General features: G+C 41.7%; 1 protein-coding gene across 5 annotated transcripts in view; it reads left to right on the top strand.

Moving 5' to 3' along the window:
* The window catches only part of LOC141279368 (uncharacterized), a 55,920-nt gene that overhangs the window by 22,103 nt on the left and 17,836 nt on the right, over positions 1-15,981 (top strand). For 2 of the 5 annotated variants that reach the window (XR_012333479.1, XR_012333480.1), the window contains exon 4: positions 10,903-10,996. The exons of 2 other annotated variants lie outside the window; for them this stretch is intronic. The gene's annotated coding sequence lies outside the window, so the exon portion shown is untranslated. Of the gene's footprint in view, positions 1-10,902; positions 12,331-15,981 lie in introns of those variants that run through there. One more of the 5 variants, XR_012333478.1, reaches the window with a different exon arrangement.

Below are 15,981 nucleotides of genomic sequence, written 5' to 3'. Positions count from 1 at the left end.
AGACGAAAAGACAACCCTCAGAATGGGAGAAAATATTTGCAAACAAAACAACAGACAAAGGATTAATCTCCAAAATATACAAACAGCTCATGGAGCTCAATATCAAAAAAACAAACAATTCAATTAAAAAATAGGCAGAAGACCTAAATAGACATTTCACCAAAGAAGACATACAGATGGCCAAGAGGCATATGAAAAGATGCTCAGCATCACTAATTATTAGAGAAATGCAAATCAAAACTACAATGAGGTATCACCTCACACTGGTCAGAATGGCCATCATCAAAAAATCTAGAAACAATAAATGCTGGAAAGGGTGTGGTGAAAAAGGAACCCTCCTGCACTGGTGGTGGGAATGTAAACTGATACAGCCACTATGGAGAACAGTATGGAGATTCCTTAAAAAACTAAAAGTAGAACTACCATATGACCCAGCAATCCCACTACTGGGCATATACCCTGAGAAAACCACAATTCAAAATGAGACATGTACCACAATGTCATTGCAGCACTATTTACAGTAGCCAGGACATGGAACCAACCTAAATGTCCATCGACAGATGAATGGATAAAGATGTGGCATATATACAATGGAATATTACTCAGCCATAAAAAGAAACAAAATTGAGTTATTTGTAGTGAGGTGGATGGACCTAGAGACGGTCATACAGAGTGAAGTAAGTCAGAAAGAGAAAAACAAATACTGTATGCTAACACATATAAATGGGATCTAAAAAAAAAAATGGTACTGATGAACCTAGTGGCAGGGCAGGAATAAAGACGTAGACGAAGAGAATGGACTTGAGGACATGGTTAGGAGAGGGGGATGCTGGGGCAAAGTGAGACTAGCATCGACATATATACACTACTGAATGTAAAATAGCTAGTGGGAAGCAGCGGTATAGCACAGGGAGATAAGTCCGGTGCTTTGCAATGACCTACAGAGGGGGGATAGGGAGGATGCGAGGGAGGCTCAAGAGGGAGGGGATATGGGGACATATGTATGCATATGGCTGATTCACTTTGGTGTACAACAGAAACTAATATAGTATTGTGAAGCAATTATACTACAATAAAGATTTTTTTTTTTTTTTTAAAAAGAATGCACATGGGCTTCCCTGGTGGCGCAGTGGTTGAGAGTCCGCCTGCCGATGCAGGGGACACGGGTTTGTGCCTCAGTCCGGGAAGATCCCCCATGCCACGGAGCGGCTGGGCCCGTGAGCCACGGCCGCTGAGCCTGCGCGATCGGAGCCTGTGCTCCGCAACGGGAGAGGCCACAACAGTGAGAGGCCCGCGTACTGCAAAAAAAAAAAAAAAAAAGTAAGAAGCAAAACTATGTATACTTAAAACTATGCTTAGTAATAATCAACAATACAGTATTCTACATTACTTAGAAGTTATCTAGGTATTCAATGATTATCTAGTAATTAACCTAATATCAGTCCAATGTTGGGGTTTTTTTTGTTTTTTGTTTTTGTTTTTGGCCAAGCCACTCAGCTTGTGGGCTCTTAGTTCCCTGACCAGGGATTGAACCCATGCCGCCCTGCAGTGGAAGTACAGAGTCCTAACCACTGGACTGTCAGGGAATTCCCAGTCCAATGTTTTAAGTTAAAGAACTTGAAAATTAACTTCAGGTTACTACAAAACATACATACTACAAAATATAATTATTATTGAAATAAAAATGTTGTCAGTATAGTGATTCAATTTAGTTGAGCACAAATTTACATTTCATAATCTTAAATATTGTTAATGCCCTTCAGCCAAAGACCACCAGGAACACTCCTGTAGTTGAACAAGTTTGGTTTTGTACCAGGAGAGAACATACACCATAGGGAACTGTGGGGTGGCTCAGTAATAGGATGTTAGAAAGGACTTATACAACTAGGGGTTTGGTTGGGTGATTTTGGAGAAGGTACAGGAAGAGAGGGTTTACTCTAGGCGAAAGCAGGGACAGTCTATGATTATCTCGATACATCTTATTCATAGGGAAGGCACACTAATGCAAGCATAGAGCTATAATTGGTAAAGCAGTATGAGTCACATACTAGCTGGTCTAGAGAGATATTTGGTATTTTATGGCTTGGACAATGTTCTTGTTTTGTCTATGTTCAGACATGATTACTGGAGTGAGCTCGTTTTTGTAATAATCTGTCATGGTCACAGAGTGGCCTTGTCTGATGTTGATGTTCTGTGAAATAGTTCATGTCCAACAGGAGAACATTAAGACCTAGCTGTGAGTGACAAGCCAGCTCATAGCAACACCAAGGCCCAGCAGAAGATAGCACCAGGCCAGCTCCTGGATGTCAGGGTCTGCTTTTTTTCTTTATTAACATTATGTAGAAGTAATGTTAGCTTATTTGGTCAGTAAACCTCCATACGTTTAGGAAAAACAAATACAAATAGAACAAAATGTAGATTTGTATTATACTTAACACTGATAAATCAGAGAAGAGATAGCTATTTCTCAAAACCAAAATTGTTAAATGAGTCTTGAAGGGGTTCAGAACATGCCGCCTCAAAATATGTTGATTTGGCCTACTGATTATTTTGAGCTAAAGGCACTTGTAAAACAGCAGATGCAAGAAGGGCACTCTGACCTCCCCTTTCTTCTTGAAAGCAAGAGGTAAAACTCCCATGTGAAAGATGCCCTCTTTGCCCCTGGAAGAAAAGGACGTTCTTATCACCAGAGACAGGGAATGGAGGCCACAAAGAATCTGTACCTTGTTAGAAGAACCCTATTTTTCTTGAGCCTCCCCATATATTCTGTTAGAATTTTTTTAGTTTAGCACATTTAAAGTATTAGATGCTTGGTCTCCTTATTTTAAGAGAATTTTAGGAATATTTGATTTACGTGTGTGCTTAGTTATCTCTATAAGCCAATCAGAGCAGAGCTCCTTTAATTTAGAAGTCCTTATAATCTTATTTATTTATTTTTAAAATTGTTATTTATTTATTTATGGCTGCATTGGGTCTTCGTTGCTGCATGCGGGCTTTCTCTAGTTGTGGCGAACAGGGGCTACTCTTCATGGCAGTGCGTGGGCTTCTCATTGTGGTGGCTTCTCTTGTTGCAGAGCATGGGCTTTAGGTATGCAGGCTTCAGTAGTTGTGGCACACGGACTCTAGAGCGCAGGCTCAGTAGTTGTGGCACAAGGGCTTAGTTGCTCCGTGGCATGTGGGATCTTCCTGGACCAAGGATCAAACCCGTGTCCCCTACATTGGCAGGCGGATTCTTAACCACTGCACCACTAGGAAAGTCCGTATAATCTAATTTATTAATATCATCTAGAGATAGGTAGACATTCTGCAACTGAGTCCCCCTAAAACCGAGTTCCTTTACCCAATTTTCGATTTTCTTTCCATCCCAAACTTTATTTCCTTCCTTTCTTCTCTGACCTCAATCCTGTGCTAACTAAACGCTAATCAACCAGAGTCAGATAAGTAAAACTGATGTTGTTGATAACATCATTAATGTACTAAAATTGATGTTGTAGATATTATTATTAACTTAAACAAACTCAGGTGGTTTCTCCAGGGCAAGATGAGCGAATAGGCCTCTGAGCCATGGACCACTTGGCCAGAGAATCACAAACCAGAGACATCCTGATTCCCAAAACTACAATTAAGAAATGTCACAAGAAGATGATTGACCCCAGCCTCTTTGTTCTCCCCCTTGAAAAAACTCGTAACTCAAAGACCAAGTTGGAGTGGAGACTAGTCTCCCACTCCCTTGCTTGTTGCCCTGCAGTAAATCCTTACTTTGCTGCAAATTCCCACTGCTAGAGTTTGGCTTTCTGTACTGCTGGCCCATGAGCCCTTTGCTTAGTTACAGTTTCACACTCATACACAGAGAGGTAAAGGCCTTTCTAAATTACACAGAGATGTAGATTTATAGCTTTAAATCTACAATTTCAGCTGCAAGTCAAGAGTAAAACCAGAAACACAAAAACTTACTAGTTTGGATATCAAAGAGCTGTTTCCCATCCAGGTAAAAGTCTGTTCTCCTTCCTGGTTTGCACGGTCTTAAGATGGACAAGTAGAGAAACAAATATGACTAACAAAATTTGGGGAATAACTTACCAGCCATAAGCAATCCTGAAACAAACAAACAAAAAAAGCACAGAATTAGTAGTGATGACAAGAAACTAGAGAAACATATATTACCTAACTCAGATTTGGCCGTTTGCCACTCAAAAGCCAATACTCGAGAGACCAGTGTTGACTGGAAAGCGAAGATTGCTTTATTCAGGAGGCCAGCAACATGGGGAGAAATAGGACTTGTATCCAAGAACCAACTCCCAAGATTCTGCTTGACCGTGAAAGTTTCTTAAGAGGGAGAAAAGGGAAGTTAATCACAGTTAATCATTTGGGGAGGGGGTCAGAGTCTTTTATCTTCCACAGTGTGCAGATTTTCTTCTGACTGGTTGGTGGTGAGGTAACAGGGTGATGCTCCAGGAATTATACCCAGCCTGAAGTTAGCATCCTCCACCTGGGTGGGGGCCTTAGTTCCTACAGAAGAACTCAAAGATACTGTTATGTATGTTCCTTGAGGAAGAACCAGGACCCTGCTTTATTATTGCACTATGGTTTCCTGACTGCTTCTCCTTTGTGTCTGCATTCCCTCTCTTCCCCAATAAGCAACTGTTTGAATCTACCCGTTGGTACTCAGGGAAGGTCTAGGAGGCTGAAGCTTCTTTCCTACAAACAAGAAATGGGGAACACAGAAAGGATTTGTATCCAAAAGGATTTCTACTGAGGAGGGCCCCACAGGGTCCTGCTCAGTTTCACACAGTGTCAGCAAAGTTCTATTGCCACTTAGCATTCACCTATAGGAGCCAAAAAATAAGTGGCTGGGTTTAAGACACCCATGAGGTTCCTTCTCCAGCAATGTAATATACCTGGCCCTTTTGAAACCGTGCACCTCAGATTGGGACTTGAACCCACATGCCAGGACTCGAACCCAGCCTAAACCCACAATCTTCCAACTGAGATCACACACCTGGTTTCAGGACTTAATGAAACTCAGGTTCTTGATGTCTCATCACAGAAAGAATTCAGTGAGTGACAAAATGATACATAAGAAGTGGATTTATTTAGAGAGAAACACACTCCACAGACAGTGTGGGCCGCTCAGAAGGCGAGAGCAGCCTTGGGAGAAACACACTCCACAGACAGAGTGTGGGCCATCTCAGAAGGTGAGAAAGGCACCAGTGTACGGGGTTGTCAGTTTTTATAGAGGTGGGTAATTTCATAGGCTAATGAGTGGGAGGAGTATTCCAGCTATTTCAGGAAGGGGTGGGGATTTCCAGGAATTGTGCCCCTGCCCACTTTTTGACCTCTATGGTCGGCCTTGGAACTGTTACAGCACCTGTGGGTGTGTCATTTAGCTTGCTGATGTGTTACAATGAGCATATACTGAGGCTAAAGGTCTAGTGGAAGGCCATCTTGGACCTGTTTGGTTCTAATCACTTTATGTCGTGTCCTTGGGTTATGTCATTCTTTTAAAGATTGTGCCCTACCCCCTTCCCTCCTGTTTCAACACATGTGGGTTCAAGTCCCAATCAGAGTTGCATGGTTTCACGCTCTCACCGCTTGTTTGTAGTCCTTTCTTAAAGATAAAGCAAAGCATGAACTTGGGAGAAGACTACCTGGGCTTTACCACTTACTAGCTGTGTGACCTTGGGCAAGTTACTCATCTTCTCTGTGCTCCAGTTTCCTCATTTGTAAAATGAGGATTTCAATAGTGTTATTTCATAGAGTTGTTACAAGGATTAAATGACCTAATATTTATTTGGAAAGTACTTATAACAGTGCCTAGCACATATTCAGTGTTATATAAATATTACATAAAGATATGTGAATAATTTGCTATCTCGTTTATCTATTTTCAAGTAATATGTTCAGGTACTCTAATGCTATGTACATGATAATGTTAAAACTTTCTCAGAGGAAAAGGAGCGGGGAGGGACAAGGTATATCTACAAAAAAATGGATGTGGTTTATTTTTTTTTCACCATCATCCCTTCTATATTCCCTGTTTGTGAGAAAATTTTTTCAAAGACACTTGACATCCCTACTCGTGTATTTGTGCAGAGGACAGACTCTTGTTCGGTTCCATTGCAAGATCTCCTTCCGTAGCATGCTTTGTCCTCCTGAAAGAACCTTTCCTTTCAGTTCCTCTCCCTAATGCTGCAGATCTGCTCCTTTGCCCCAGTCCTGCCCCCACGGCCCTGAACTAGTGGGAGAATCTCCTAGATGCAGAATGCCTGCCTTGCTAACCACACAGATGGACCAGACATGGCCTCTGCCTTCAGGTCACTCACAGACCAAGAGGATCAGTACTGTGTAATCTTGAAACTAGCCATTTCGGCTGTATATGAGAACCTGACCTGCTTTCATGTGGTTCTCTAGCATAATTCACATCCACACGTCCGACCGTAATCAGTCAGTTATGTCTTATATTAAGCCACCCAGAAAAATAACCACTTCCTTAGAGGAAATTATGTTAGACCAACGTCTTCTGTGTTTTTCTTTTTCCCTGGTGCATTTTTATTTTAATAGCAGGGAAGTTCATCTCTGAAAAAGATTTTAAGTTGCTTGCCATTATAGAAAGTATCCTGAGCTGGAAGTCAGGCATTTTGGAGTTTAATCCTAGCTCTTCCCTTTTAGCACTGGGGGTGAGTTGCTTCACCTCTCTGGTTCCCCGCTTACTAAAACCTTCAATGGTAAAGAAAACAGCAAATGCTTTTTGATGCTCTCACAATCAAAAGCAAGCTTCTGCTGAATCAGTGGAGCACTGGGACTGGATACCAACTAGTCTAATCTCTCATTTTACAGAGGATAAAATGAGACTAATACTGACAAAGTGGCTTACCAAGTTCAGAAATCTAATTGAGATCAAAGTCAAGACTGTGTGATGAAGAATTGTGCTCTGTTATTTGCTAGACCCCAAGCCATAGTGTGCCTACTGGTTATTATGTAGCAGCAAACAATATTATGCTTAGCTTAAAACACAGTTTTCTTCCTTTATTTAGACAGTTCCCTTTGAAGGAAATAAAGTTCTTGCATTTGTTGTGATGTACTTTGAAGGATTACAACCTTTTATCGTATGTTTTTGGTTATAATAATTAAAACTTTGCATAGCTTTAAAACATTATTCGTAGGATACAAAAAAATTAAGTAAAAGTTTCTGAAAGATGAAAAATGTCTAATTTTGTAATTCAACAAGACACAGCATGCAGAAAAAAAGGGGATATTAAAGTGCCTTTATTTGGACAGAAGAATTATAACAGGATTTCCCTTGTGAGAGAAAAAAACAAAGGGACAAGTTTTAAAGACTTGAAGGTTTTTTGATAGTTAATGCAGTGGTAATTAATTTTCCTCTGACATCTTGCACTTTATTCCTGTGTAACACCATTCATCTGAAGATTATAGATGAGTTTTGGACTTCCCTGGTGGCGCAGTGGTTAGGAATCCGCCTGCCAATGCAGGGGACACAGGTTCGAGCCCTGGTCCAGGAAGATCCCACGTGCCGCAGAGCAACAGTGCTCGTGCACCACAACTACTGAGCCTGCGCTCTAGAGCCCATGAGCCACAACTACTGAGCCCACGTGCCACAACTACTGAAGCCCGTGCACCTAGAGCCCATGCTCCGCAACGAGAAGCCACCGCAATGAGAAGCCCGTGCACCTCAACGAAGAGTAGCCCCAGCTCGCCGCAACTAAAGAAAGCCTGAGTGCAGCAACAAAGACCCAACACAGCCAATAAATAAATAAATATTTAAAAAAATAAAAGTAAATAAAGATTATAGATGAGTTTTAATCTTGTCTATACCTAAGTTTTATATAACCCATTTATATATTTTTTTTTATTGAAGTATAGCTGATTTGCAATGTTGTGCTAATTTCTGCTGTTCAGCAAAGTGACTCAGTTATGCACATATACACATTCTTTTTTTATATTCTTTTCCATTATGGTTTATCTATGACCCATTTATTTCTCTCAGTTTTCAGATGAGCAAATCAAAATTTTCAAAAATAAGATACTCTCAAAAGCCCTGCAATGCCTGTTTCTTATTTTAACAACTCAAGTCTGGATATGGCTTGATTCAAATTTAGCTTTGCCTGTTACAGGGATTCCATCATGCAAGCCGCAAGTTCACGGTTTGCCAGATAAGCTGAGATCTCCTAGCCTCAAAACAATCATCTACCATCATCTCTTCACCCCACTCTCGGGTGCTCTTCCCATTCACCCAGCTAATTTTGCTTCAGCTTCCCCTGGTTTGCCTTTGGGCTTCCTGTAGGACCCGTGTTCAATCAGTCTTTTCTCTCTCTCAGCTTCAGTCCACCTCAGGCAGGATACAGCTAAGCAGCCTTAGCCAGTGCCCTTGCTGGACCTGCCCTGGATTAGAGAGAGGAAGGTTTAGACACCCATTATTGCCCCATGCTGACCCCTAAGTATGAACGAACAAAACAAAGGAAGCAAGTCAAAGACTTGCTCTAGTCCTCGGATGTAGAGTGCTTGGGCAGCAAGCGTTAGGTTCTTAGTTGGACACTTATGACCCCAGGAAGAAAGAGAGGATGATAAATACTATTGATGAATCCTCGTGGGAAGTAGAGGGGTAACTGAAAGTGGGGGTGCATGCATTGTCTGCGGCTCTGTTATTCAAAGTGCGACCTAGGGACCAGCAGACTCAGCATCACCTGGGAGCATCTCAGGCCCCACCCCAGATCTACCAAATCTGAATCTGCATTTTAGTAAGACCTGTAGGTGATTTGTGTGCACACTGTCTAAGGTGAGTCTGGCTTGATCTGTCCTTTCCTGTGAAAGGCCTCAGAGTGTCCAGGGCCTGAGAGACAGACTTGGGCACCCCAAAATTCACAGGAGCCAAATGCTAACCTAGCCATCCACAGAGAGACTCACTGCCCCAGGGTTTACATACTTGAAGGCTGAATGCCTGCTCATTTCCTTCCCTATCGGCAAACTTAACCCAGGAGGCTAGATCCTCATCAGGTTACCAGGAGAACCTGGGATATTTACTCTCCCCTTCTAAATAATTCAGTGTTTCTCCAAATACATTATTGCCAGCCTAAGCACACTTCAGTCTCCTTCTTCCACTTCTGAAAAGCAGTTCTACTTGCCTCATTTTCTCAAGCTTGGGGGACATCTCCTAGTAACTCTCAAACAATTTTTTTTTTTTTTTTTTGCGGTACGCGGGCCTCTCACTGTTGTGGCCTCTCCCGTTGCAGAGCACAGGCTCCGGACGCGCAGGCTCAGCGGCCATGGCTCACGGGCCCAGCCGCTCCGCGGCATGTGGGATTTTCCCGGACCGGAGCACGAACCCGTGTCCGCTGCATCGGCAGGCGGACGCTCAACCACTGCGCCACCAGGGAAGCCCCCAAACAATTTTGATAATCATAAGTCAGTCACACAACCTCATCTAATCCTCATAACAACTATGCAATAGGTACTAGTATCCCCATTTTACAAATGCAGAAACTGAGGCTCAGAGATGTTAAGTAACATGCTCAAAGTCATACATCTAATAGTGGGGGATCAGAATTCTTGCTGGCCCCAAAGCCAGTGGTTTTAGTACCTGGAACATACACAACCACCTCTTTGGCCTTTTCCTCAGACAAGCTCCAAAGATGCTTTGCAAGCTGTTATTTACAGACATACGACTCGTCTTCTTGCTCGTTCGTGTGGTTCATATGTCATGTGTCAACCTCATTATTATGATTACTATCATTTTCATCATCATCAATCAACATTTGTTGAAAGCTGTCATGGTGCTGGGCACTATAATTTTAATTCCCTGCATGCAGTTTCTGCCTGTATACTCTTCCTTTTAAATAATCACATTGCTAGGAATATTTTCTTTTGAAAGTGTGACAAACTACCAGCAGGTGCTTGTAGTTTCCAGCAGGCATTTGTTTTAGTGCTGAAAGCTGGAGAAAAAATTTGCTCAGTTATTCACTCTGTACAAAATCTGAACAATTGATGTCTGCTTTCACACTTCATGCTTGATGGCTTCAAAGATCAAGATAAATTCTTTCAACCAGAGGAAAAATAAATCCATAAGAGCTTAATCTGTGGTCTATCACTGCTCAATGTTGAACACCTATGCTTTTATTCTATTCTGATTTCTTTTTATTTTTTTTAAATTTTTATTGGAGTTGATATACAATGTTGTGTTGGTTTCAGGTATACAGCAAAGTGAATTAGTTATACATGTACATATATCCACTCTTTTTTAGATTCTTTTCCCATGTAGGCCATTACAAAGGATTAAGTAGAGTTCCCTGTGCTATATGATTTCTTCTTAAATTTTATTTTTTTCCCAAGACATTTTATTTTATTCTCTATTTTTTTATTGAAGTATAGTTGATTCACAATGTTGTGCTAATTTCTGCTGTACAGCAAAGTGACTCAGTTACACACATATATACATTCATTTTTTATATTCTTTTCCATCATGGTTTATCCCAAGGAGATTGAATACAGTTCTGTGTGCCAGACAGTAGGACCTTGTTGTTTATCCATTCTAAATGTAATAGTTTGCATCTACTAACCCCGAACTCCCAGTCCATCCTTCTCCCTCCTCCACTCCCCCTTGGCAACCACAAGTCTATTCTCTTTTTAAATTTTAAAATGCTAAGATTTACTATTGAAGCTTAGAGTTTTAATGTCTAACCTTCCGACTGTGAATATTTATATCAGTCAGTAAATGGCAATGTAAAGGAAGTCAGGTTTATATTTGAATTTTGGTTAATACACTTACCAGCTTGGTCCCTTTGGGAATGTTACTTCACCTTGCTGAGCCTCAGTTAATCAGCCTATTGAAAGAGGCTAATAAATTATTTTTCTTTTTTTCTTTTTTTTGGCCGCACCACACCACTGCAGGATTTTAGTTCCCCAACCGGGGATTGAACCTGGACCCTCAGCAGTGAAAGTGGGGAGTCCTAACCATTGGACCACCAGGGAATTCCCGAAAGAGGTTAATAAACTCTTAAAAGATTTCTTATCTTTTAGAGATATATACTGAATGAAATGATGTGATGGTTGGGATTTGCTTCAAAATAATCCAAATGTAGGGGGAAAGTTGGGTGGGTGTATAGTTGAAACAAAACTAGCTAATATGTTAATTGTTGACACAGGGTGATGGGTACCTAGGGATTCATTATAGTATTCTCTCTACTTTTGTATATGTTTGAAAATTTTCAATTAAAAGAATGAAAAAAAAATCCTCATAGATCTTTGTGAATATTAGAAAATATATGTGAAAAATATATATATGTGAAAGTGCTTTAGTCTGGAATAATAGCAACCACTTTTCAGGCATTTACTGTGTGCTATATGCCATTCAGAACACTTTACATCATTATTTCATTTAATTATCACAACACTTGCATGAATTAGGTAATTGTTATTATCTGCATTTTAGAGATGAGGAAAAAGAGACACAGAATTTAAGCAACTCACCCGAGGGCACGCAGCTAATAAGTACCAAAATCAGATTCAAACCTTAGTTGACCTCCAGAGCCCATGCTACGTTGCCTCTCATCTGATAAGCATCTGAGTAATAGCCAATAATAGCTGCCATTTTTTGTGTTCCAAACATACTAGGAATCATCCTAAATGTCTGCTCTACTTTATCTCTGATTTGTTCAACAAAAACCCAAAGCAGCCAAAATTAATTAATTAATTAATTTTAATAATAATAATAATAATGAAATAAATTAACTGAGGCAAATTTGGAGCCAGGTTGACTGAATACTCTGAACTCCTTTTGAATGAGTGGCATGTTTGGTCTGCTCCCTAGCCAACACATCAGCAATGAATAGAGGGCTAGTTCATGGTTAACAACTGTCCCTCTGGGAGGGGGAGAGAGAAAAGCCCTGATTTGTAGCATTTGCAGGGATAAATACTCCTACCGTGGCCATTTTTGCAATGTCATTGAGTGCAGAACTGGGAAGAGATGTGCAGTATTACACACTGTTATATAAGATTTCCACCCTGCAGATAGTTGACGTAAATGCCTTCAAGAACATAGGTAATGGTAAAATGTAGCAGAATAAGGAAGTGATGAGTTTTGATCATTTTTTTGTCTTTGTTCTTGATGTAATTTATTTAATTGTAAGTTTATAAAAGTTAATTTTTTTAAACTATTTACTGTGAGGTCCTAATAAGGTAACAATCTGAAAGTTGTTGCAAAGTATTTTATTTATTTATTTATTTTGACTGTGTTGGGTCTTCGTTTCTGTGCGAGGGCTTTCTCTAGTTGTGGCAAGCGGGGGCCACTCTTCATCGCGGTGTGTGGGCCTCTCACTATTGTGGCCTCTCTTGCTGCGGAGCACAGGCTCCAGACACACAGGCTCAGTAGTTGTGGCTCACAGGCCTAGTTGCTCCACGGCATGTGGGATCCTCCCAGACCAGGGCTCGAACCCATGTCCCCTGCATTAGCAGGCAGATTCTCAACCACTGTGCCACCAGGGAAGCCCAAAAGTTAATTTTTAATAATTGCATTGTTTAACAGTTGGCTCACAAAATTCCCAAAAATTGAACAGCTGGCTCTCTTGAGCTGTTACAAACCATTTCCAACATAACAGTAAAGATCAAGTTTGCTCTCTATCAGTTACGTGATAGTGAAATGTAAGTGGTTATTGCCAGCAAAAATTATTGGCCTAAAAATTAGGAATTTGCAGAAGACAGTTTTATCACCAGATTTCTTTTCATTCAGAATTAGCTTCACAGGTATAAATATAAAAGTATGTGTTGATCTGAGACTCCAGTTTGGAAGGATTTGTGAGTGGAGACATGAATGACTTTAGAAAGAGGTAATTTCTGCTAGAATCTAACAACCAAATGGCTCTAAAGTGCAACCCATCAAGAGATTTGAACAGACAGTTCATAGTAAAGAACTAGAATGGCCCTTCATCATGATAAAAAGACTCATCTTTCAAGAGAGTAAGACAAGTCACAGACCAGGAGAAAATATTTGCAAAAGACATATGTGATATAGGACTGTTATTCACAATATACAAAGAACTCTTTAAACTCAACAATAAGAAAACAAACAACCCAGTTGAAAGATGAGCAAAAGACCTGAAAGCTCACCAAAGAAGATATACAGGTGGCAAATAAACATATGAAAAGATGCTCAACATCATATGTCATTAGGGAATTGCAAATTATAACATCAGTAAGATACTACTACACACCTATTAGAATGGCCAAAATCCAAAACACTGTTAGCACCAAGTGCTGAGAAGGATGTGGAGCAACAGTAACTCTCATTTATTGTGGTGGAAATGCAAAATGCTACAGCCACTTTTTGGAAGACAGCTTGACAGTTTCTTACAAAATTAAATGTACTCTTATCATATGATCCAGCAATTGCACTCCTTATCAAAATGAGTTGAAAACTTATGTTCATACAAAACCCTACACACAGATATTTCTAGCAGCTTTATTCATAATTGCCAAAACTTGGCAGCAACCAAGATGTCCTTCAACAGATAAATGAATGAAGAAACTGTGGCAGATCCAGACAGTGGAATGTTATTCAGCCCTAAAAAGAAATGATCTATCAAGCCATGAAAAGACATGGAGAAATCTTTAATTCATATCACTACATGAAAAAAGCCAATCTGAACAGTGTGATTCCAACTACATGACATTCTGAAAAAGGCAAAACTATGGAGAGAGTAAAAACATCAGTGGTTGTCAGAAGTTAGGAGAGTGGAAGGGATGAATTAGCAGAGCACAGAATATCTTTAGGGCAGTGAAACTACTCTGTAGGATACTATAATGGTAGATACATGCCATTATAAATTTGTCCAAACTCAAGGAATGGACAAGAGTGAACTATAAGGTAAACTGTGGAATTCAGGTGATAATGATGCATCAGTATAGGTTCATCAATTGTAACAAATATACCACTCTGGTGGGAGATGTTGATAGGGGAAGAGGCTGTGCATGTGTGGGAACAGGCAGTATAAGGGAACTCTGTATCATCTGCTCAGCTTTGCTGTGAGCCTAAAGGTGCTCTTAAAAATGTCTATTTAGGGGGCTTCCCTGGTGGCACAGTGGTTGAGAGTCCGCCTGCCGTTACAGGGGACAAGGGTTCGTGTCCCGGTCCGGGAAGATCCCACATGCCACGGAGCAGCTAGGCCCGTGAGCCATGGCCACTGAGCCTGTGTGTCCGGAGCCTGTGCTCCCAAACGGGAGAGGCCACAACAGTGAGAGGCCCGCGTACCGCAAAAAAAAAAAAATGTCTATTTAAAAAAAAAGGGGGGGGGGAGACCTTCAAGATGGCGAAGGAGTAAGACATGGAGATCACCTTCCTTCCAACAAATACATCAGAAATACATCTAAATGTGGAACAACTCCTACAGAACACCTACTGAACGCTGGCAGAACACCTCAGACTTCCCAAAAGGCAAGAAACTCCCCACGTACCTGGGTAGGGCAAAAGAAAAAACAGAGACAAAAGAATAGGGACGGGACCTGCACTTCTGAGACAGACGTGTGAAGGAGGAAAAGTTTCCACACACTAGGAAGCCCCTTCACTGGCAGAGACGGTGGGTGGGTGAGGGGGAACCTTCAGAGCCACAGAGGTGAGTACAGCAACAGGGGCGCAGATGGCAAAGCGGCGAGATTTCCGCACAGAGGATCGGTGCCGACCAGCACTCACCAGCCTGAGAGGCTTGTCTGCTCCCCCACCGGGGCGGGCAGGGGCTGGGAGCTGAGGCTCAGTCATCGGTCGGATCCCAGGGAGAGGACTGCGGTCGGCTGCGTGAACACAGCCTGAAGGGGGCTAGTGCGGCACAGCTAGCCGGGACGGAGTCCGGGAAAAAGTCTGGACCTACTGAAGAGGCAAGAGACCATTGTTTCGGGGTGCGCGAGGAGAGGGGATTCAGAACACTGCCTAAATGAGCTCCAGAGACGGGCGCCAGCCGCAGCTATCAGCGCCGACCCCAGAGACGGGCATGAGACGCTAAGGCTTCTGCTGCAGCCACCAAAAAGCCTGTGTGCAAGCACAGGTCACCCTCCACACTGCCCCTCCCGGGAGCCTGTGCAGCCCGCCACTGCCAGGGTCCCGTGATCCAGGGACAACTTCCCCGGTAGAACGCGCACGGCGCACCTCAGGCTGTTGCAACGTCACACTGGCCTCTGCCGCCGCAGGCTTACCCCGCATTCCGTACCCCTCCCTCCCCTCGGCCTGAGTGAACCAGAGCCCCCTTATCAGCCACTCCTTTAACCCCATCCTGTCTGGGCGGGAACAGACGCCCTCAGGCGACCTACACGCAGAGGCGGGTCCAAATCCAAAGCTGAACCCCAGGAGCTGTGCGAACAAAGAAGAGAAAGGGAAATTTCTCCCGGCAGCCTCAGGAGCAGCAGATTAAATATTCACAATCAACTTGATGTACGCTGCATCTGTGGAATACCTGAATAGACAACGAATCATCCCAAAATTGAGGCTGTGGACTTTGGGAGCAACTGTAGACTTGGGGTTTTTCTGTATGCGACTGACTGGTTTCTGGTTTTATGTTTATCTTAGTTTAGTATTTAAAGTTTATTATCATTGGTAGATTTGTTTATTGATTTGGTTGCTCTCTTCCTTTTTTTTTTGTATATATATATATGTATATATTTTCCTTTTTTTCTTTTTGTGAGTGTGTATGTTTATGCTTCTTTGTGTGATTTTGTCTGTATAGCTTTGCTTTTACCATTTGTCCTAGGGTTCTGTCTGTCCGGTGCTTTTTTTTAGTATAGTTTTTAGCGCTTGTTATCATTGGTGGATTTGTTTTTTGGTTTGGTTGCTCTCTTCTTTCTTTCTTTTAATTACTTTAATTTTTAATAATTTTTGCTTTTATTTTAATAACTTTATCTCTTTTTATTTTCTTTCTTTCTTTCTTTCCTTCCTTCCTTCCTTCCTTCCTCCCTCCCTCCCTTCTTTCTTCCTTCCTTCCTTCCTTC

This window comes from Tursiops truncatus, chromosome 8, assembly GCF_011762595.2.
Source record: "Tursiops truncatus isolate mTurTru1 chromosome 8, mTurTru1.mat.Y, whole genome shotgun sequence".
Lineage (NCBI taxonomy): Eukaryota > Metazoa > Chordata > Mammalia > Artiodactyla > Delphinidae > Tursiops > Tursiops truncatus.
Note: the sequence above shows the minus strand (reverse complement) of the source record. Positions and strands in the feature narration are given on the sequence as shown.